The sequence below is a fragment of the Maniola hyperantus genome, chromosome 2 (genome assembly GCF_902806685.2).
Source record: "Maniola hyperantus chromosome 2, iAphHyp1.2, whole genome shotgun sequence".
NCBI lineage: Eukaryota > Metazoa > Arthropoda > Insecta > Lepidoptera > Nymphalidae > Maniola > Maniola hyperantus.
Genome location: NC_048537.1, coordinates 16,012,081 through 16,032,954, shown reverse-complemented (window position 1 = coordinate 16,032,954; position 20,874 = coordinate 16,012,081). Strand labels below are relative to the sequence as shown.

At 39.4% G+C, this 20,874-nt stretch overlaps 1 long non-coding RNA gene across 1 annotated transcript in view; it reads right to left on the bottom strand.

The window, feature by feature from the left end:
- Positions 1–455: 455 nt before the first annotated feature.
- LOC138404293 (uncharacterized) overlaps positions 456–20,874 on the bottom strand; it is a 137,048-nt gene continuing 116,629 nt past the window's right edge. Inside the window, exons 3-4 of the long non-coding RNA XR_011238300.1 lie at positions 11,391–11,419; positions 456–487 (exon numbers count right to left, since the gene is read on the bottom strand). This is a non-coding gene — a long non-coding RNA (uncharacterized lncRNA). The remainder of the gene's footprint in view (positions 488–11,390; positions 11,420–20,874) is intronic.

Below are 20,874 nucleotides of genomic sequence, written 5' to 3'. Positions count from 1 at the left end.
AGCAAACAGAACATGTCGTCACCTGTCGTGCTGGTGCTGCATGTTGCGCAGGCGGCACTTGGGGAAGAGGCGCGTGATGCGCTCGCCGCCGTCAGAGCCGGGCGTGGAGTCGCTCGCAGCGTCCCTTAGCACGCCCGCACTCATGTCGCCGCATTGAGCAAACAGAACATGTCGTCACCTGTCGTGCTGGTGCTGCATGTTGCGCGGGCGGCACTTGGGGAAGAGGCGCGTGATGCGCTCGCCGCCGTCAGAACCGGGCGTGGAGTCGCTCGCAGCGTCCCTTAGCACGCCCGCGCTCATGTCGCCGCATTGAGCAAACAGAACATGTCGTCACCTGTCGTGCTGGTGCTGCATGTTGCGCGGGCGGCACTTGGGGAAGAGGCGCGTGATGCGCTCGCCGCCGTCAGAACCGGGCGTGGAGTCGCCCGCGGCGTCCCGTAGCACGCCCGCGCTCATGTCGCCGGCGCCGACGTCACGCCGCCGCCGCCTCTACCGGCAAAACGCCGCTTGTTTAGCAAAAATAGTAAGGGTAAGAAGGCCTGGGTGAGGCGCATTCTTAGGGGCATGCAGCGTACATTCAGACCCCTAGGGGACCTACTGTCTGGACGCTTGTTTATGAGACAAACACTGCATGCCCCGCTCTGCCACCCCCGGTTATAAAACGGGCGCTCAGACCTAACACTAAAATAAATACAAGACTGCATTTTTATTAGTTGTGATATCAATATAAGTTACAAATACAGGAAAAATTTTTTGTCAGTGCCCAAATGATATGTATTACATACACTGGTTACATACACACTATGGTGAAAAAAAAAGATTATTTATGGTCTTATTTTGCTATCATAAAGGAAGGAGGCTAAAATGTTCTCGAAATAAACATTTGTTCGATGTGCAATATTTCCTGCCGGGTGGGTACTGTACATAGTTTATTGTGAAAAAGTTTAACATATATACATAAAAACAAGAACAAATAAAACACGCGTCAGTTCCGAACTCCTTTTTTTGTTCAAAAACGCAATTCAGCATCGATGGGTCGCCGGGTCGCCGCCGCGTGGCACCGACTACCGACTCTGCCAAACTATTCGATCGATACTACATTAGCATTGATGGCGCTACAGCACTAAGCTTTTCTTGAGGGCGGAATGTTAAATGAACCTTGTGTTACTATAATATGACGTTGCTGTATTTTTGCTTGTTTGGAGCCAAGACTTATCCAGCCCTCCTAGCACATAATCACATAAGTTACACCTAGTCTATCACAATAGGGCCTTGGACTGTCTTCTTCTCTCGGGCGGTAAAAGGGACGGATGAAAGGCGTACATGCGACTGAAATGCGAATGTTGAGATGGATGTGTGGTGTGACAAGGATGGATAAGATAAGAAATGAATATATAAGGGGTAGTTTGAAAGTAGTAGTAAGGGGTAGTTTGAAAGTGGTAGAAAAGATGAGGGGTAATAGGCTGGCATGGTATGGGCATATAATGCGGAGGGAAGAAAGCCATGTCACTAGAAGAATGTTAAGTATGCATGTGGAAGGAAAAAAGAGGAGAGGACGACCAAAGAAAAGGTGGATGGATTGCGTGAAAGAGGATATGTGTGAAAAAGGAGCGGATAGTACGTTGACGAATGACAGAAGCGAGTGGAAGAAGAAGACATGTTGTGCCGACCCCACGTAGCGTAGGAAAAGGCAAGGAAGAAGAAGAAGACTGTACTCTGTAGTAATAAAATGATGTGATGTTTTGTATAGCGGTAGCTTATGGCGCTAAAATTCATTATCAATTTTTTTCATATTATTTAATTTGAAAAAATCACGATTTTTATTTATTTTTAACATGAACATCGAATGCTACAGTGTTTGTTTGTTGGTTTATTAGTTTGTTGGTTTATTGGTTTGTTGGTTTGTCCTTCAATCACGTCGAAACGGAGCAACGGACGGACGTTATTTTTGCAGGTGTACCTATAGGTCAAGACCTGGAGAGTGACATAAGCTACTTTTTATCCCGGAAAATCAAACAGTTCCCACGGGATTAAAAAAAACGTAAATCCACGCATACGAAGTCACGGGCATCAGCTAGTTCTCTATAATGTTCTCAAAGGTGTGTGAAATATGGCAGTTCCCACTTGGTCAGCGTGGTGGACTATGTGCTAAGCCGTTCTCATTCTAAGAGGAGACCCGTATTCAGTAGCGAGCTCGTAACAGAGGCATTGACATATACATATTTTATACTCGTACAAAACGAGAATATGCTCGTATAGAAAAAAACAATGTTTTCAAAGGGCAATATCGATAAAGCTCTAGGCATTCGGGTACGGAAGACCAAATTGAACGAATCGCCTTTGACACAATAAAATTTTAGGGTTGAGTGCGTGTTATAAAATGTCATAGGACTTCTAAGGTCAAAGCCGAGAGCTTGTCAAAGGAAAATGAATTTTAAATGTGTGGAATGTGATCTAATTTTGGTTAACGCTCGATAATTGCCGAGTGACCGAAATGATAGGTCTTTGATAGCGTACTTGGTCAATTAGTGCGTCTTCGGTGTCGTGAAAATTGTTGAGCTTTATACGGTACATACTATCTCAATTCTCGACCTATCGATCCCGATATAAGAAAGTTTTGGCCATATTCCACCACGTTGGCCAAGTACGGATTGACAGACGTCATCACACGTCTTTCAGAACATTAAATATCATGCTTTAACAGTAAACGAAACCATGGTTAGGAAACCTCCATGCTCCCCCATGCCTGAGAGTTCCCCATAATATTCTCAAGTCTGTCAACCTGCACTTAGCCAGCGTGGTGGACTATGGCCAGACTGAGATTGAATGAGAAAGACCTTCTCATTCAGAGGGGAGACCCGTGTTCTGTAGTGAGCCAGCGTTTTACAAAGACAAAGTGTGTTTTATAAATCTCAAGCTGAGTAAACCTCTCATGATATGTGCAAAACATGTTAATTTCCGTACGTGTAACGAAACTTAGTGTGTTGAACATGTCATTAATTAATTACCTTTCATACGCGTATAACGTGTGTTTGATCCGAGCTTACATCCAAATAATCCCAAGCTAACAAAGAGGGATGGAGAAAGTTCTCGCAAATTCACAAATGACGTTACATGTAGGTACATCATTGATGTTGGAATCCCCCTCTAGGTACATCAAAACATTACGTTTGAGAGACTTTTGCGTAGAAACGTACGAGCACAAAGCGTCCCACGTTCCTTTTACATCCGATTAAATAATTTATTATTTGCCTTAAAATTTTCCGCGAAAAGAGATTTTCTTTGATAAACGGCACAAAAACATTTCTGGTCTGGTCTGGTGGGAGGCTTCGGCCGTGGCTAGTTACCACCCTACCGGCAAAGCCGTGCCGCCAAGCGATTTAGCGTTCCGGTACGATGCCGTGTAGAAACCAAAGGGGTATGGGTTTAATAAAAACTGCCATACCCCTTCCAGGTTAGCCCGCTATCATCTTAGACTGCATCATCACTTACCACCAGGTGAGATTGCAGTCAAGGGCTAACTTGTATCTGAATAAAAAAAAAAAAAAGGTACCTACTTAAACTCTAGTATAGTTTGCTTAAAACGTAAACAGTAGCTTCTCGCCGAAATGCGATGAGAGACGCACTATACGCCATATTAAATACTAGCTGATCCCCGCGGCTTCGCCCGCGTAGATTTAGGTTTTTAAAGATCCCGTATAGCCTATGTCACTCAGGAATAATGTAGCTTTCTACTGGTGAAAGAATTTTTAAAATCGGTTCAGTAGTTCTAAAGATTACCCCCTACAAACAAACTTAACGACATTACCTCTTTATATATAATATAATACAACGGGCCGTGCAGCAGAAATCGTAATATTTTAATTTCGCCATAACTTCAAAACCAAACGTCCAATTTTAATCATTCAAAGACCAAATATTATCTCCATAAACTGTTCTTAGTGATGAAATCATTTATTTTGATAAGGATTAATAGCATGAGTAAAATAAACGCGTTTAAATGTAGTCCAAAAAAAATTCAAGATTTTTAAATAAAAAAATGGTTGCTGTGCCTCACTCGACATAGATGGGTATAGTGTGTCGCGGACTTTTTTGTAGATATTTATAAGATCTACAATTAATTAGAACATTTTATGGTTCTATCTTTTATAGTTTAGGCAGCGTACGCAAAATAAGTAACTTTTCTGGTTGATTTTTTACACCTTGTGTCCGAAAAACCCAAATATCTTACGGAACCCTATTTTTTTCCAAAATAAAATATAGCCTATGTTACTCGTGGATAATGTAGCTTTCGAATGGTGAAAGAATTTTTAAAATCGGTCCAGTAGTTTATGAGCCTATTCAGTACAAACAAACAAACAAACAAACAAACAAACAAACAAAGTTTTCCTCTTTATAATATTAGTGTAGATAAAAAACCGGCCAAGTGCGAATCAGACTCGCGCACTGAGGGTTCCGTAGTGCAATCGTATTTTATTGACATTTTGCACAATAAATCAAAAACTACTTAATAGATCTCGTTCAAACCAATTTTCGTTGGAAGTTTGCATGGTAATGTACCTACAACTACATCATATATATTTTTTTGTTTTATCATTCTCTTATTTTAGAAGTAACAGGGGGGGGGGGGGGGGTCACATTTTACCACTTTGGAAGTGTCTCTCGCGCAAACTATTCTGTTTAGAAAAAAATTATATTACAAACCTCAATATCATTTTTGAAGACCCACACATATGTATGGGTTTGAAGAAAAAAAATTTTGAGTTTCAGTTATTAGTATGGGGAACCCCAAAATTTATTGTTTATTTCTATTTTTGTGTAAAAATCTTAATGCGTTTTACAGAATACATCTACTTACCAAGTTTCAACAGTATAGCTCTTATAGTTTCGGAGAAAAGTGGCTGTGACATACGGACGGACAGACAGAGATGACGAATCTATAAGGGTTCCGTTTTTTGCCTTTTGGCTACGGAACCCTAAAAACAAGATGGCGAATTTCAAAATGGCCGCCATGCAAATTATCATTATTTAAAGTACAAAGTGTTATATCTTATACGATGATACGGAACCCGTCGTGTGCTAATCCGGCTCGCAGTTGACCGGCTTTTTCATATCTAATTTATCAGCGAGTTTCCAGTTTCCACTTTAGCGCAAGTCCTGTCATTCCCGTTTATTAATTCACGTAATCCATACCGCTAGATTAGATTGGAAAAGTATTTCCCTCGGGACACTTGGCTACTTTGAATGGAATTTAAGAAAATTGCGTTCTTCGCGTCGCTGTTACCTACTTGAATTTTATCTTTCAGAGGACATCCACTTAGAATATAATGTTACATTCATGGTTTATGCTACTAGATGTCCAGCGGAGTGATTCGCTAACGCAGTGTCTAACACTGAACGATAGCCACCGAGCTCATTCGACATCGGTTGGTTCTACATTGTTGCTTTAATGAGTATTATTAAAATAGTTTTTCGTCGAAAATCTTCAATGGATTAAAAATAAATGTCAAATGACGCTCGGTGAAAATCAAAAATCATACCAATAATCATCAGTACTATTACCTGTCTTCGTTTTTGCCAGCGTTCTGGTATGTATACACACGGCGACTTTCATATAAATTACAGATTATAACAGTCGCCGTTGACCGAGTTGCCGGGCGACTAGTCGAGCGTGCGTAATGGGTGTGAGGGTTCCAAAAGTTCACTACGTTATCTATAATCCTTACCTTTTCAGTCCCTTAATGCCGACCTTCCAACGACCTTTACGCCAATAGATAACAAATGGCATCTTTCACTAATAATGCATAGCCCATTCTCTGGCTTAAGCTTTCGGGCATTAAAGGGGCTTTGTTGTTGTTTAGGGGACAATGGCCAAGGAGTAAATCGATTCTTGACGAAAGATTATAATATACTAGCTGATGCCCGCGACTTCGTCCGCGTGGAATTAGGTTTTTAAAAATCCCGTGGGAACTCTGTGATTTTCCGGGATTTAAAGTAGCCTATGTCACTCTCCAGGTCTTTATCTTTACCCATGCAAAAATCACGTCAATCCTTTGCACTGTTGCGACGTGATTGAAGGACAAACCAACAAACCTATTTTAATCTATTTTATTCAGCTATTAATTGCCTGATATTAGTTAATAGCGTATAATTAGAACAATTTATATAAAAAGCGTGTATATTTTACTCGATAAATTAATAGCTACCTACTTAATTAAACAATATTTAAGATTTTTAGGGTTCCATATCTAGACAAACCAACAAACAAACACACTTTCGCATTTATAATAAGGGTACTGACTCGAGAGAGAACCAGCGCGTGCCAGACCTTCGTTATTTAATTAAAGCTGAAAGTTTCTCTGCATATTGTCCCCAACACTGGGAGGAACGATCAGCGATTTACTACAGGTTCCTGCGATTTAACGCAGTAGCTGTAAAAGCAGAATATTGGTTTATGACATATTACTTGTATTATGGCTTTAACCTTCATTGAGTGATTAAAAGAATTACTACTGCTATACAGACAGTACTATTATAAAAATAATTGCAAAAATTATAATTTTGCTTTATTAAAATCAATTTATGTTACAGATACAGCTGAAAAGATAGAATTGTCCGTAAAATTCCTCCAGCTACGCGCAGGTATAAAGGAAACTCGTTACCGGCACGTGACCGAAGCCAGACACCGGCAATATCGCCGAGAAGTGGCGCGCGGGAAAATTGCGATTTGCCTGATAAGTACAGATAATATACATTTGAGGCTTTTCTTCATTCCCGCTAGTGTTCATAAAATTAGACTCTAATGGTTTGTGACGTCTTCATTTTAAGTAATATTATTTTTTAAGATTTTTACTTCATTTATTGAATAAAAGAATTACTATCAAGACAGTACTGTTATAAAATAATTGCAAAAATTATAATTTTGCTTTATTAGAATCAATTTATGTTACAGATACAGCTGAATAGATAAAATTTTCCGTAAAATTTCTCCAGCTACGCGCAGGTATAAAGGAAACTCGTTACCGGCACGTGACCGAAGCCAGACTCCGGCAATATCGCCAAAAAGAGGCGCGCGGGAAAATTGCTATTTGCCTGATAAGTATAAATAATATACATTTGAGGCTTTCCTTCGTTCCTGTTCGTGTTAATAAACCTAGACTCTGATTTATGATTGGTTTGTGACGTCATAGTTTTAGGCAGGTATGTCATAATATCAAGGCTTTTTATTTCCTTTTGATAATGATTATCAAAATAGTGTACTATAATATTTGCAAAAAAAGTTTGCATTATAATAAACTAGCTGATGCCCGCGACTTCATCCGCGTGGAATTAGGGTTTATAAAAATCCCATGGGAACTCTTTGATTTTCCGGGATAAAAAGTAGCCTATGTCACTCTCCAGGTCTTTATCTATACCCATGCAAAAATCACGTCAATCCTTTGCACTGTTGCGACGTGATTGAAGGACAAACCAACAAACCTATTTTAATCTATTTTATTCAGCTATTAATTGCCTGTTATTAGTTAATAGCGTATAATTAGAACAATTTATATAAAAAGCGTGTATATTTTACTCGATAAATCACTAGCTACCTACTTAATGAAAATTAAAGGTTTTAGGTATACAAAAAACAAAAATACCAAACTTATTCTAGAACATAAAAATTACAAATTACCTACTTAATTAAACAATATTTAAGATTTTTAGGATTCAATATCAAACCAACAAACAAACACACTTTCGCACATTTATAATAAGGGTACTGATTCGTATTATAGTAACAGCTAAATAGACTAGAATTTTCCGTAAAATTCTGCCCCGGAATGGCAAAAAGAAAAATTCCCCGTATTGCGAAACTCCGTAATTATTGGTGTCGCTATCATGAAACATGATTCTGATTGATTTGTGACGTCACGATGGTGATAGCTCGTAACACGACTCTATTTTACGACAGTAATTATGTATCGGACTTTAATTACATACTAATGCTGATATAAAAGTATTATCAGCTTTCAGCTTTCAGCTATATATTATCAGCTTTCAGCTATATAGGTAAAAAGCTCTGATTAACATATCGATACAATCAGGATAAATCAGCTGGTCCTCTAATGGTCCGTACGAACTTTACAAAGTTTACCAAATGGGGCACGTTACGTCATAAAGGTTAATGCTATTATATTCGTCCGTCTTGTTTCCGGGGTATTGCCGTCGAACACGTGCCCCTGATGTCGGTCTTAACGACTAACCGCCGGGAACCAAAGTTTCCTAACAGTACCTACTCGTAACAAGGTCTATAGTTGGGAAGGCTCTATGGACGATATGATGACCATAGTGATTTTTGTGAAATAACTGAAACCTTAAACTAGTTGATGCTCGCGACTTTGACCGCGTGGAATAAGGTTTTTTTTTAAAATCCCGTGGGAACTCTTTGATTTTCCGGGATAAAAAGTAGCCTATGTCATTCTCCAGGTCTTTATCTATTCCCATGCAAAGCAAAAAATCACGTCAATCCGTTGCACCGTAGCGCCGTGATCTAAGGACAAACCAACAAACAAATACACTTTCGCATTTATAATATGGGTACTGATTAAACTTATGGGTCTTTGTATGATTTTGAATCGTCACTGAATTTACCAATGCTGATTCAGAATGCTCTTCCTACAGAGAAGAGCCAGCAAGAAATTAACAAGCAAGAATATTGTGTAGAAGCTGAGCGTAGCCTTGACATGAACATATTGCAGACGAAGTTGAAGAAACTCGTCTGCACTAGGTCAGTCAGAACTAGGTGACCATTTGCTGGTCAGTGGTCCCGAGGCCGGCCGAAGAAGCGGCCATTTGGCAACCACCAACTTCTAAGTAGTACCTATAATCGGTTTTTTTTTAATTTATAGACTAGCGCTTGGCTATAAGAAGACATGTTGTGCCGACCCCACGTAGCGTGGGATAAGGTAAGAAAGAAGAAGAAGAAGACTAGCGCTTGGCTGCAATCAGACCTGGTGGCAAGTGATGATGCTTACAACTTGATGTCTTTGAGCTTAAAAGAAATATTATACAGGTTGTAACCAGAACGCTGGCAAAAACGAAGACAGGTACTGATATAATACCACAATTAACAAAAAAAAACCTATAATTTTGTAAAAGTTTACGATATTAATATGTATTTCAAATAAAACATCTGACTGACGCTAGAAGGTCAACAAACGGCGAGGCGTTGACCCGAGTTTTGCACGCTATGCATTGCGGGGTTGAAAAATACTAAATCACTAAAACTACAAAATGAGGCAAATGGTTATTGGTATTGGATTGTGTTTAGGTAGTAGGTATAACAATAACGCTAAGTTTTTGCTAGCGTTCTGGTTACACCCTGTATAAATGAAATCGCAGTTAAGGGCCCAGGCAGCGCTCACATTGCATGCGTTTTCTCACGTCGCACCCAGTGAATAGATTCCGAAGTATTTGAATTTTTCGTGCCTTTTCGTACGTTTTCGCATGACCGAATTTCGTACGAAACCGTAATGCTAAGTGACCGCGGCCTAACTTACCATCAAATAAAAAAAAACCAGGGCCGGGACAAAGATGAAGATTGTATAAAGCTCAGTTTGTTCTGTTTTCGACAAGTTTTTCCAAACAAATATTTTATTAAAGAGACGTGTTCTGAAAAAACACTGCAAAAAATAATCTCAAATGAACACAAAGGAGGTCCACTAAAGATGAATTAAAACATTGTTTTGTAACGAAGCGGCAAATTTAGTCGTTGAAAACTTTGCGAGGAAAAACTTCTGTTCATTTTTTGTTGTGAAACTTTATTCTTTTAATTGTAAAATTCCAAGAAAATAATGTGGCTCGATAAACGAGGAGAGATGTTTTTGAAAAAGTTCAAGTAAGTAAATGAACTTGTTACTGCCATTTCTTTTAGACTTTAATGGTCAGTTGACGGGTTAACCACAATAAAGTCGTAACTTGTTGTAAAAAAGTCGTAAGAGGCTAAAATGTACCTCTTGAAAACTGTTGACTGTGGATAATTCTGTAGAACTATCAATTTAGTTTAGAGGTCGTGTACTCAGCTACAATTTGTATAATCTGGTAAAAAAAACTATCTATGTAGTATGTAGTTAGGTACAGCACGTGGCAGAAAATAAAACTACTAACTCAAAAGTCACACGTTTGGAGAGGTGTTTGATAAAAACCTAGCTTAATTTTACATTTAAATTCTAAATTACGATGTAAAATAACATGTGCAAAGAATTCAGAGTTTCACACTTTAAAACATGTTTAAAACGTAGTCGTAATAATGGCGATATGCAAATTCTGTAATTACGCGGCCCGCGCCATCGCGAGGACGAAATTAATAATATTTTTTTTTTGTCACGGTTCGTTTGGTTGGGTTGATTAAAAGTATTGCGTAGGTGCGCGTAAAAAAGGATATATTTAATATTCAAGCAATTCTATATTTTACTAGCTGATCCCCGCGACTTCGTCCGCGTGGACTACACAAATTTCAAACCACTATTTCACCCCTTTAGGGGTTGAATTTTCAAAAATCCTTTCTTAGCGGATGCCTACGTCATAATACCTATGTGCATGCCAAATTTCAGACCGATCCGTCCAGTAGTTTGAGCTGTGCGTTGATAGATCAGTCAGTCAGTCACCATTTCCTTTTATATATTTAGATATGCAGGTTGAGCGTTGAGGTGGAGTTCGAACTCATTTGGCGATAAAGGCGGATATACACGTCCAGTTATAACTGAGAGTTTTAACTAGAGATGGGGCATTTTACTGCTGAAACTGAAAAATACTCCTAACTGAAAAATCACGAAGAAAAATCTCACAAAGTTTGAAAATTATTGCATTTACCGCTTCATTTTTAAGGTTCCGTACCCAAAGGGTAAAACAGGACCCTTTTACTAAGACTCGCCGCCTTTCGTCCGTCTGTCTGTCTGTCACCAGGCTGTATCTCATGAACCGTGATAGTTAGAAAATTTAATTTTCATAGATAATGTATTTCTGTTGCCGCTATAATAAAAAATACAAAAAAACAGAATAAAATAAATATTAAGGCAGCTCCCATATATCAAACGTGATATTTTTCAGGATTTTGTGTGGTGATGGTCGATCATGGTTGGACGTATTATATCTTGGATTTACCTAAAACACTGTTCATAATATAGGTTTCTTCAAATGGAATATTACTCTTCTTCGAGTAGGACACAATATATAACCAGTAGCAGATTGCAAATCTAACTTTAGACAGAGATTTCTGCTTCGTACCTACAGCGTCGTCTCTCTCTCATGTGACGTTCCGTCGGTCTTAACGACAGAGACATGTTCTACAAAATCGTTATCTCTTTCATAAGTTTTATATATTTTAGAAGTTTTATAAAGTTACCAACCTTTTCTTAGCATTGTGTCTGCCTGATACCTGAAACAGAACATGAACTTGAATAAGTAAATGAATAAATAATCTTTTCATATAACACGTCGGCGTCTTGTTTGGGAGGTCGGGGGTTCGATCCTGGACACGCAACTCTAACTTTTCACAGTTAAGTATATGAATTAAATATATTTTGCTGCGAAAGACATCGTGAGGAAACCTATATCCCTAGAGTACCTATTTTATAATGTTGCATAGTATATATTATGTTATTTTCATGAATAACTTTCTATCTGTTACTCAACTCAACTAAAAAAAAAAACCCGTTGAGTCACAGTGTTACTCACGGGGGTGTGACTCAACGGGAATAACTCTCTTCTTTTTGTACCTATTCTACTCCCTCTACAACCTCTCGCACTGCCAAGGGTCGCTGGTAGAGATCTCTCATAGAGATAAGTGCTTCCCTGTCCACTTTTACTTTCTTTTTCTCTGTATTGTAAATGTTTTTGGTACAAATTAATAAAAAAAAGGATTACAAAATGTTTCCAAGGACATGCTCAGTAGTGCGCCAGCGATGGGTTGATGATGATGATAATGAACCTTGATATATATACATGGTTCATCATCATCATCTTATATTACAACTTAGATTACAACGAAGTTATAAATCCTCATTTTATTTATTTGACCTTTTACAAGCCCACATATTTATTACTCGAGGGTTCCCATTGTACCAAGTGTAACATAGGAGCAATGCCAAACATTTTCCATATTCCAGCTAAACGCGGCTTAGAGGAGGCTCCATTCCGAATGACAATGGACATCGGGAGACAAAGGCCCTTTCATATCCAAAGCATCACACATTCATAAATATAAATTATAGCTACGGAACTGGTAGCAGATTTTAAGAATGTACTTGAACAAGTTTGTTTAATATACTGTAATGAAAATCAATCCCACCGCTGCCACCATGTAATGAAACGAGGCTGGTTGACCAACAACTGACTTTATTTTATAAGTACCTACATGTTTTATATAACTATTACACTACATATAGATTTTTTTTTATTTATATTTATTTATTTAGATACTTTTATAGTACCGTACCCGGCATGAAATATTGTACATCGACCTTTAGAAAGTGATGGAGAGGACATGGCGAATGACATAGGCTGCTTTTAACCCCAGAAAAAAAGAGTTCTTACTTCGCAGTCCCAAAAGCTCATGGTATTCGAACGAGAATTTTTTGTGTTAACTCGGCTGTTTCTGTCATTTTAGATGTGTATGTCTCAGAATTTAAGTAGCAATTCCGCAAAACTATTGCATAAAAAACCAGTCGCACTTATGACCTTTTTCTATAAACACGCCACACAAACACTCAGTTGTAGGCACAAACGTGCCGTGCAGTGCAAGCGAATTCGATCATTAAGGTGCTAAACGAGTTTTGGCCTTTGACTGTACATAAGGCTTAGTTAGATGAGAAAAGGTTTTCATGTTTAAAATACTGGTATAGTTCTTGCATTTCACGATGGCGAGTGGCTCATGCTTGTGTTTAAGTTGTATCGGTATAAGTAAGGTACACTAAGTGTGCGTTTGCTCGCGGCTGATTGGTCCGACATGCACGCACACTTACGCAATCCCCATGTGTACGACGTAACCACAAGTAACGTTCACTCGCCTTCGTGAACTGCAAGAACTGTCCTTAGGTACAAGATCTAATTTTTCGTCTTTATCTCGCTATAAACTTCCACCAGTTCTTTGCGTATGTATGTATGTGTCCCCGCGCCCCAATTTCCTAACGCGATTCTCCATGAAGCGCTTGTAAATTGTAATGTAAATTCGTTCTTGAGTGCTGGTATAGAATGAGCGTTAGGGCGTTTGTGCACTCGTCCTCATATTCGGTTCGTATCCGTGACTTCGTCCGTGTGCATTTAGGTTTTTAAAAATCCCGTGGGAACTCTTTGACTTTCCGGGATATAAAGTAGCATATGTTACTCTCCTTTCAACCATTGATGTTGAAAGAACCACATTATTCTAAAGAGATTCTATAAAATTCTAAAGAGTGAAACAAAAGTCGCGGATGCGTCCGAGTCGTAATATCTCGCGAGATGACTGTGGACGCCTATCAATCGCGGTTCTTAGCCATAGCTTACGGACGCGTCCCATAGTTTGTTTCACGCTTTAAACTTGTGTTTTGTTTATTTATTTATTTTTAATAGCTGTTGTAATACCTAGCTGTAAATTATTAACTATTCATATCTTATGTTTGGGAAGGCACTGGCCCCTAAGACACGGGATTTCCTAGTTTAGGGGTCAGGATTCCAGAGAGTTGATTACTGTTCTGAGTTGTTCAAATAAATAAATATTATTATTATTATTCTGAGCTTTGAACTAGCTCTATGCCAAAAATCTAGTCGATTGGTTGCTTAAGTACGGCGTGAAGGAAGGACAAACAAACAAACACACTTTCGCATTTATAATTATAGCGATATACCTACGGTATTTCATGCGACAGGTACTCGTAAGTATGTATATGATAATGAAAATGTATCCTTTACGTGGTTTCAGAATCCTTTTAAATACTTTGATCCACCACTAAACCGCAAGGCATCTCGCACGTTGCAGGTACAGCTACCTATAGTACGTACGCGACAGGTCCAGATGGCAATCGGGGAGAGAACACCCCGCACACCTGTGGGCTGTGTGCAGCCCCCGCGCTAACAAGGTGCTGGTGAGCGCATGTGACGTGCGGGTGTCCGAAGCGTTCCCGCGCCTCATACCCCGATTGCCATTTCAACCTGTCGCGACTCGCGGACTATACCTATACTACTATTATGTAGATAGGACTTTCACAAAAATAAGAATAAAATAAATAAATAAATTTTTACTTACAAAATAAAATAAATTAAAATTATTGACTTTAAGTTGCTGAGTGCTGATAAAAATTATATAAGGAACACAAAAAAAAATATTAATAATACAGATAACAAAACAAGTAATAACAATTAAGTAGACCGTCTAGGACTAGGATAGCTAGCTACTGCGGAGTTTCTTGCAGGATCAACACAAAAGTATGAAAATCACCTACCTAACTATAGTAAATGTGAATCTGTTACGTAGCAGCTAGTTCTTTATAAGAGAGCAGACACAATTTCCGCAAGAACTATTTTCGGTAAATTAGTCAAAAGCATTTTTTACTGAAACCGCTTTTTTAATGACTAGTTTATGCTCGCGACTTTGTCCGCGTGGACTACACAAATTTCAACCCCCTATTTCAGCCCCTTAGGGGTTGAATTTTCAAAAACCCTTTCTTAGCGGATGCCTACGGTATAATAGCTATCTGCATGCCAAATTTCAGCCCGATCCGTCCAGTAGTTTGAGTTGTGCGTTGATAGATCTCAGTCAGTCAGTCCGTCACCTTTTTCCTTTTGTATAATACTAGCTTATGTTAGCGACTTCGTCCGCGTGGACTACAAAATTTCAAAGCCCTATTTCACCCCCTTAGGAGTGGAATTTTCAAAAATCCTTTCTTAGCGGATGTCTACGTCATAATAGCTATCTGCATGCCAAATTTCAGCCCGATCCGTCCAGTAGTTTGAGCTGTGCGTTGATAGATCAGTCAGTCAGTCAGTCAGTCAGTCAGTCCGTCACCTTTTTCCTTTTGTATATTTAGATTACGAACCATTGTTGCGGCAACACTGCTGCGTGCAGCGTGGTTCGGAACGTATAGATTTAAAACGAAAATCATATAAACATTTTTCAAATAGAGGTGTGAAATATAAACTCGCCACATAATATGACGGTGCCCCGTATAGGATGTTAACGGCACTTATGTGCTTTGAAAGCCTTTAAATAAAGCAATAAAGGCAGATAACACGTCGACACGCGCGTTTCCTGGCTTTAGCGAATTTATTTTTAAGCCTGGCAATGGTGAAACGTGTTCTTTATTTTATTTTTTATTTGGTAATTAGCAATGTTACTAGTGATTGATGGAGCTACGAGGATTTGAGTACCTACAGGTAAAATGGGGCATCATTCATTCATCATTCATGATCAACCTATCGCCGGCTCACAGCAGAGATCTCCTCTCAGAATGAGAAGATTTTAGCCATAGTCTACCACGCTGGCCATGTGCGGATTGATAGACTTCACACACCTTTGAGAACATTATGCCTGAGAACTCTCAGGCATGCAGGTTTCCTTACGATGTTTTTCTTCACCGCTAAAGAAGCGCTGGCGGCTCTTGCACCTCAAAAGTTTGGCACAAACCTTGAAAAAGCAATAAGAGCCCAAAGTGAAACATTTTTTATATAACTACCTAATTTAGTTGCATAATGAGACATATTGTTACATAATGCAAATGAGTCTACCACGCTGGCCATGTGCGGATTGGTAGACTTTTCACACATTTGAGAACATTATGGAGAACTCTCAGGCTTGGAGGTTTCCTCACGATATTTTTCTTCACCGCTAAAGACAGCGCTGGCGGCTCTTGCACCTCAAAAGTTTGGCACAAACCTTGAAAAAGCAATAAGAGCCCAAAGTGAAACATTTTTATATAACTACCTAATTTAGTTGCATAATGAGACATATTGTTACATAATGCAAATGAAGTGCCGGCCAGAGCACGCTCGGCCACGGCCGTTTGCTGTTTGCACGCAAACATTTTAGCCGCCCGCATCAGCGGTTATTAAGCCATAATTATAATATATCTCTACAACAGACATGTAGGCGTCTACAGACATGTAGGGATATTAAACACATTGTATAATGCTGTACAGCAGCAGCAGCTGTGATAGCCAGTGGCGTGCACAGAGTTTGAAGCTAGGGTAGGCATTAGTTAGGTAGGAACCTGTTTACTGGCAGGTCACAATGAAAAATATGCATTGAGCTTACAACTGGGGTAAGCAGTGAATTTATGCCTCTATGACCTGCACGCTACTGGTGCTAGCCTAGTGGTTAGGACGTCTGCCTCCTAATCGGAGGTCGGGGTTTCGATCCCGTGCATGCATCTCTAACTTTTTGGAGTTATGTGCGTTTTAAGTAATTAAATATCACTTGCTTTAACGGTGAAGGGAAACATCGGGAGGAAACCTGCATGCCTGAGAGTTCTCCATAATGTTCTCAAAGGTGAGTGAGGCTGACATACATAAATGTAAAAGCCTAATACCTAATAAAAGATTTAAAAAAAAAATGGTGTGTGAAGTCTACCAATCCGCATGGTAGACTAGGGCCAAAACCATTGTCACTCTGAGAAGAGACCCGTGCTCTGAAATAAGCAGGCGATGGGTTAATCATGATGACAATCAAGAGTGTCAAGTGCCAAACATTTTTCATATAACTAGCTAATTTAGTTGCATAATGAAACATTTTTTTTATTCAGATACAAGTTAGCCCTTGGCTGCAATCTCACCTGATGGTAAGTGACGATGCAGTCTAAGGTGGGAGCGGGCTAACCTGGAAGGAGTATGGCAGTTTTTTTATTAAACACATTTTCTGTTACATAATGCAAATGAAGTGCCGCACGCTTGGCCCACGGTCGATGTTTGCTCGCAAACATTTTAGCCGCCCGCATCAGCGGTTATTAAGTAATAATTACTATGTCTACACTCCATAGTAGGTACTGTTCTTACGCGGGGAAGCGGGGCCGGTCTTCTACACGGACCTCGTCTCATCGGCGGGGAACTACAACTGGCTACGGGAATTCGCGCACCATTGGCATAAGAGGCGAAGCAGCTCGGAGCGTACAGGTGCCAGGCCGGCACCACGGAGGAGCAGCAGCGGAGATCACAGCTGTGTTAGTGACGTCTAGCCTCCAAGGGGGGAGAGTGAGCATAAGGGACAAGGAAGAGACAAAAATAATTTGTAGGGAGTCAAGAAGGCGCCCCGAGAAAATGCCAAGAGCAAGTACCGAACGGGCGCCCTCCCGCGATTCGGCCCATATAACCGAGAGGTTGGTGGGGCCATGGGAGGTGGAGGGTTGTACTTACGTAGATAAGAAGGTTCATTTTCTGATGAAAGTGTCTATAGTATGTTAATATCAGTTGAATAAAAATAAATATTCTAACACTTTTGAAGTCGGTTCACTTTTTACCCGACTGCGACGAAGCCCAAAGGAAGGCTATGTGTTGTAAGTTATTAGCGTTCCGTACCTCCAAAGGAGAAACATAACCCTTATAGGACCACTTTGTTGTCTGTCTGTCTGTCAAGAAACCTACACGGTACTTCCCGTTGACCTATAATCATGAAATTTGGCATGTAGGTAGGTCTTATAGCAGACATTAGGGGGAAAATCTGAAAACCGTGAATTTGTGGTTACATCACAAAAAAATAATTAAAAAGTGTTTCGAACAAATAATTAGTATTTTCATCTTTTTATACTTTACTTTACTATACCAAGTGGGGTATCATATGAAAGGGCTTTACCTGTACATTCTAAAAAGATGCATATGCATAATAGTTTTTGATTTATCGTGCAAAATGACGATTAAATACTAGCAGCTAGTTATAATAGCAGACTAAATTTCTTTAATATGGAATCCTTAGAAACTCGTAGAACAAAACTCGATCTCATATTTTTATTTAAGATTTTCAACAACAAAATAGATTGTTCTTCTCTTTCAAATAGCTTTAAATTAAGGGTTCCTTCGAAATATCCTAGAGAACCTTTAAATTCTTCTTTATCCTTTCCTCGACGCTCAACAGTTATGGGTGCTAACTCGCCAATCCCGAGAATAAGTCAACTTTATAATAAGCTCAATGTGCTAGACATACATGCGGACTCACTGGTTAAATTCCGGAATTCAGTTCATATGGCATTAGGTAAATTAACATAGTAATTTACTTCATGTCATGTGAACTGCTTACCTACATTTGTTTATTAGTTTAGAGTTTATTAATTTATATTATTATTATTTTCTAATTAAGTAACTTTTTAGTAGTAAAATTACCTGACACTTTATTCGCATGCGGTGATTACCTTTAATTAGCTCGTCATTTTATCTAAGAATTTTTGTATTGGTTAAATTTGTATTTGATGTAGATGATTAGCTGTTGGTGATCCTAATAAATGAAAAAAAAAAAAAAAACGACTGTAGTACGGAAGTGGAACCCTCGGTTCGCGAGCCTGACTCGCACTTGGCCGGTTTTTTTGTTATCAACTCACCGGGCAGTGGTTAGTCTTATCCCGTTAACTACCATCAGGTCGGTAGGTACTAATTCTATATCACCATCAGCTAAACTATAGAGGTCATTGTAGGTACATAAAATAAATATTTTTCATTTCATTTCATAAAGTAATCCTTTACATTGTAGGTACCTACCTATATATATCTTTTTCGATCACACTTATACCTACGACCTGTAAGTGCGAGCGAAACAGGCAAATAACTCGACGACTCAGTTTAAAATGCGTCGACTACAATAGGACTTTTCTATAAAGTTTGCATGTAATATAAACTTTGACTTTACAAACATTTTTTTGGAAATAAACCTCTAGCGCGATCTACAGAGTACACACCAGTTATGAAATGCAAATGAAGTACTAGCCAGAGCACACAGTACGGCTGGTTGTTTGCCAACAAACATTTTAGTCCTGCACAGAGCTACGGTATAGAGTCATTATTAGGTACCCACTGTGCGGACGACAGCATAACAGAGGAAAGGTATAATTAGGGCATAATGTGTTTAGTCTTTGACGACCAAACGGGCTCATATTAACGGCGATTACGCACTGCACTTCCGTCATCCGAGTTCTATCCGTCATCCGTGAGAATACCAGCGATTATCTACGACATATTATGTAATAAGCTCCCATACAAAACAATAAGGAACGTATTTTCACGGACTCGGATCGTATGAGTGGGTAACCGCAGTAACGACGGCCCCAAAGAACAAAATATAGCTATCTTAATTTTTCAGGACAGCGTTTTAAACGGAAACCTATACTTTGATCTAAGTATAGGGCATTTTACCTAGGAAATGGTTAAGGCCAATTTACATTTTTTTTCCCGAATACATGATTCTACTTCGTGCAAAAATATAATTTAATTAGCTGATGCCCGCGACTTCGTCCGCGTGGAATTAGGTTTTTAAAAACCCCGTGGGAATTCTTTGATTTTGCGGGATAAAAAGTAGCCTATGTCACTCTCCAGGTCTTTGTCTATATGCATGCAAAAAAATCACGTCAATCCGTTGCACCGTTGCGACGTGATTGAAGGACAAACCAACAAACATTTAAGTTTTTTAGCATATTATAAGTGCGAAAGTGTGTGTGCACTGCATCCCGAAGACGGGCATGGGCTACTTTTTGTTCTGGAAAAATCAAAGAGTTCCCACGGGATTTTCATATTTTTTGCGACTGTCGATATGTGCGACAGACAGTGCGAGTACAAATCCCAGGAGTCTGCTGAAGCTTGAATAGCACAAGCGTGGATCGGAAAACGGAAATTCGTGTTTGAAATTCGCTCGCCGGACTACTTTTGCAAGCTGTCAACCTCCCTGCAGGGTTAGCATGGGCGGGGATATAATTTTCTCCCCGGGGAAAGGATAAAATCTTTATCCCCTCCGACAGCTTTATCCACTCTCCGAGCATGGGCTCACGGGTGGATATAATTATCCACAGTGAATAAAACAGGGGACTTTTCGGTTTTTGGATCTTTTCCTTTACCTTTATTGGGTTAATGGTAATTGGTATTTGGGACCTATGTTGGGTTTATGTTGGGGTTCCCAACCATATTCCAACATAACCCAAACACAACCCAAACATAACACAAACACAACCCAAACATAACCCAAACACAACCCAAACATAACCTAAACCCAACAGGTACCGCGAGACATGTTTTGATTTTTAAGTTCATGAGAATAAACCCACGTCTAATGTCGAGGATAAAATTGTCCCCGAATTAGGGATAAACTTCTCCTCTCCCCTGTTGCCGTGCTTTGAGAGGTGGACAAGTAAATTTTATCCCTCGTCAGTGGATATAATTGGGGGATAAAATTTTTGTCTCCTGCCCATGCTAGGGGGGCTGAAGCATTGGTGAGCGCTGTGATCTAACACGTGGGACGCTCCGGGTACGATTCTCAGCAGGGCAAATTTAGCAAATTTAGCATTTTAGTGACGTCAGCACTAGACTGAAGTGTCGTGCTGATGGTATATTTTTATTGCGGCTGACGTCAAAATGTCGTCATTTCGATGTTAATGAGACATGGTTCCAGCTCAATAGCAATTTGCGGGACTTATACCTAGTTGTCAGCAATTTCTCTTTTTTTCCAAAATAGCGCCCATGCATAAAACCTGTCAATCATAGCTCAATGTAATCAATAGCTGACATCTATAAAAACAACTAGCTACCTATTGTAATCCCGGAAAAGAGTTCCCACGGGATTTTCAAAAACGTAAAAACGAAGTCGCGGGCATCAGCTAGTATAATATATTATCTATAGGGCCGGAACTTTGGTGTAGTGCAAACGACAGGCATTTCCGTTGAAACAAGGAAAGT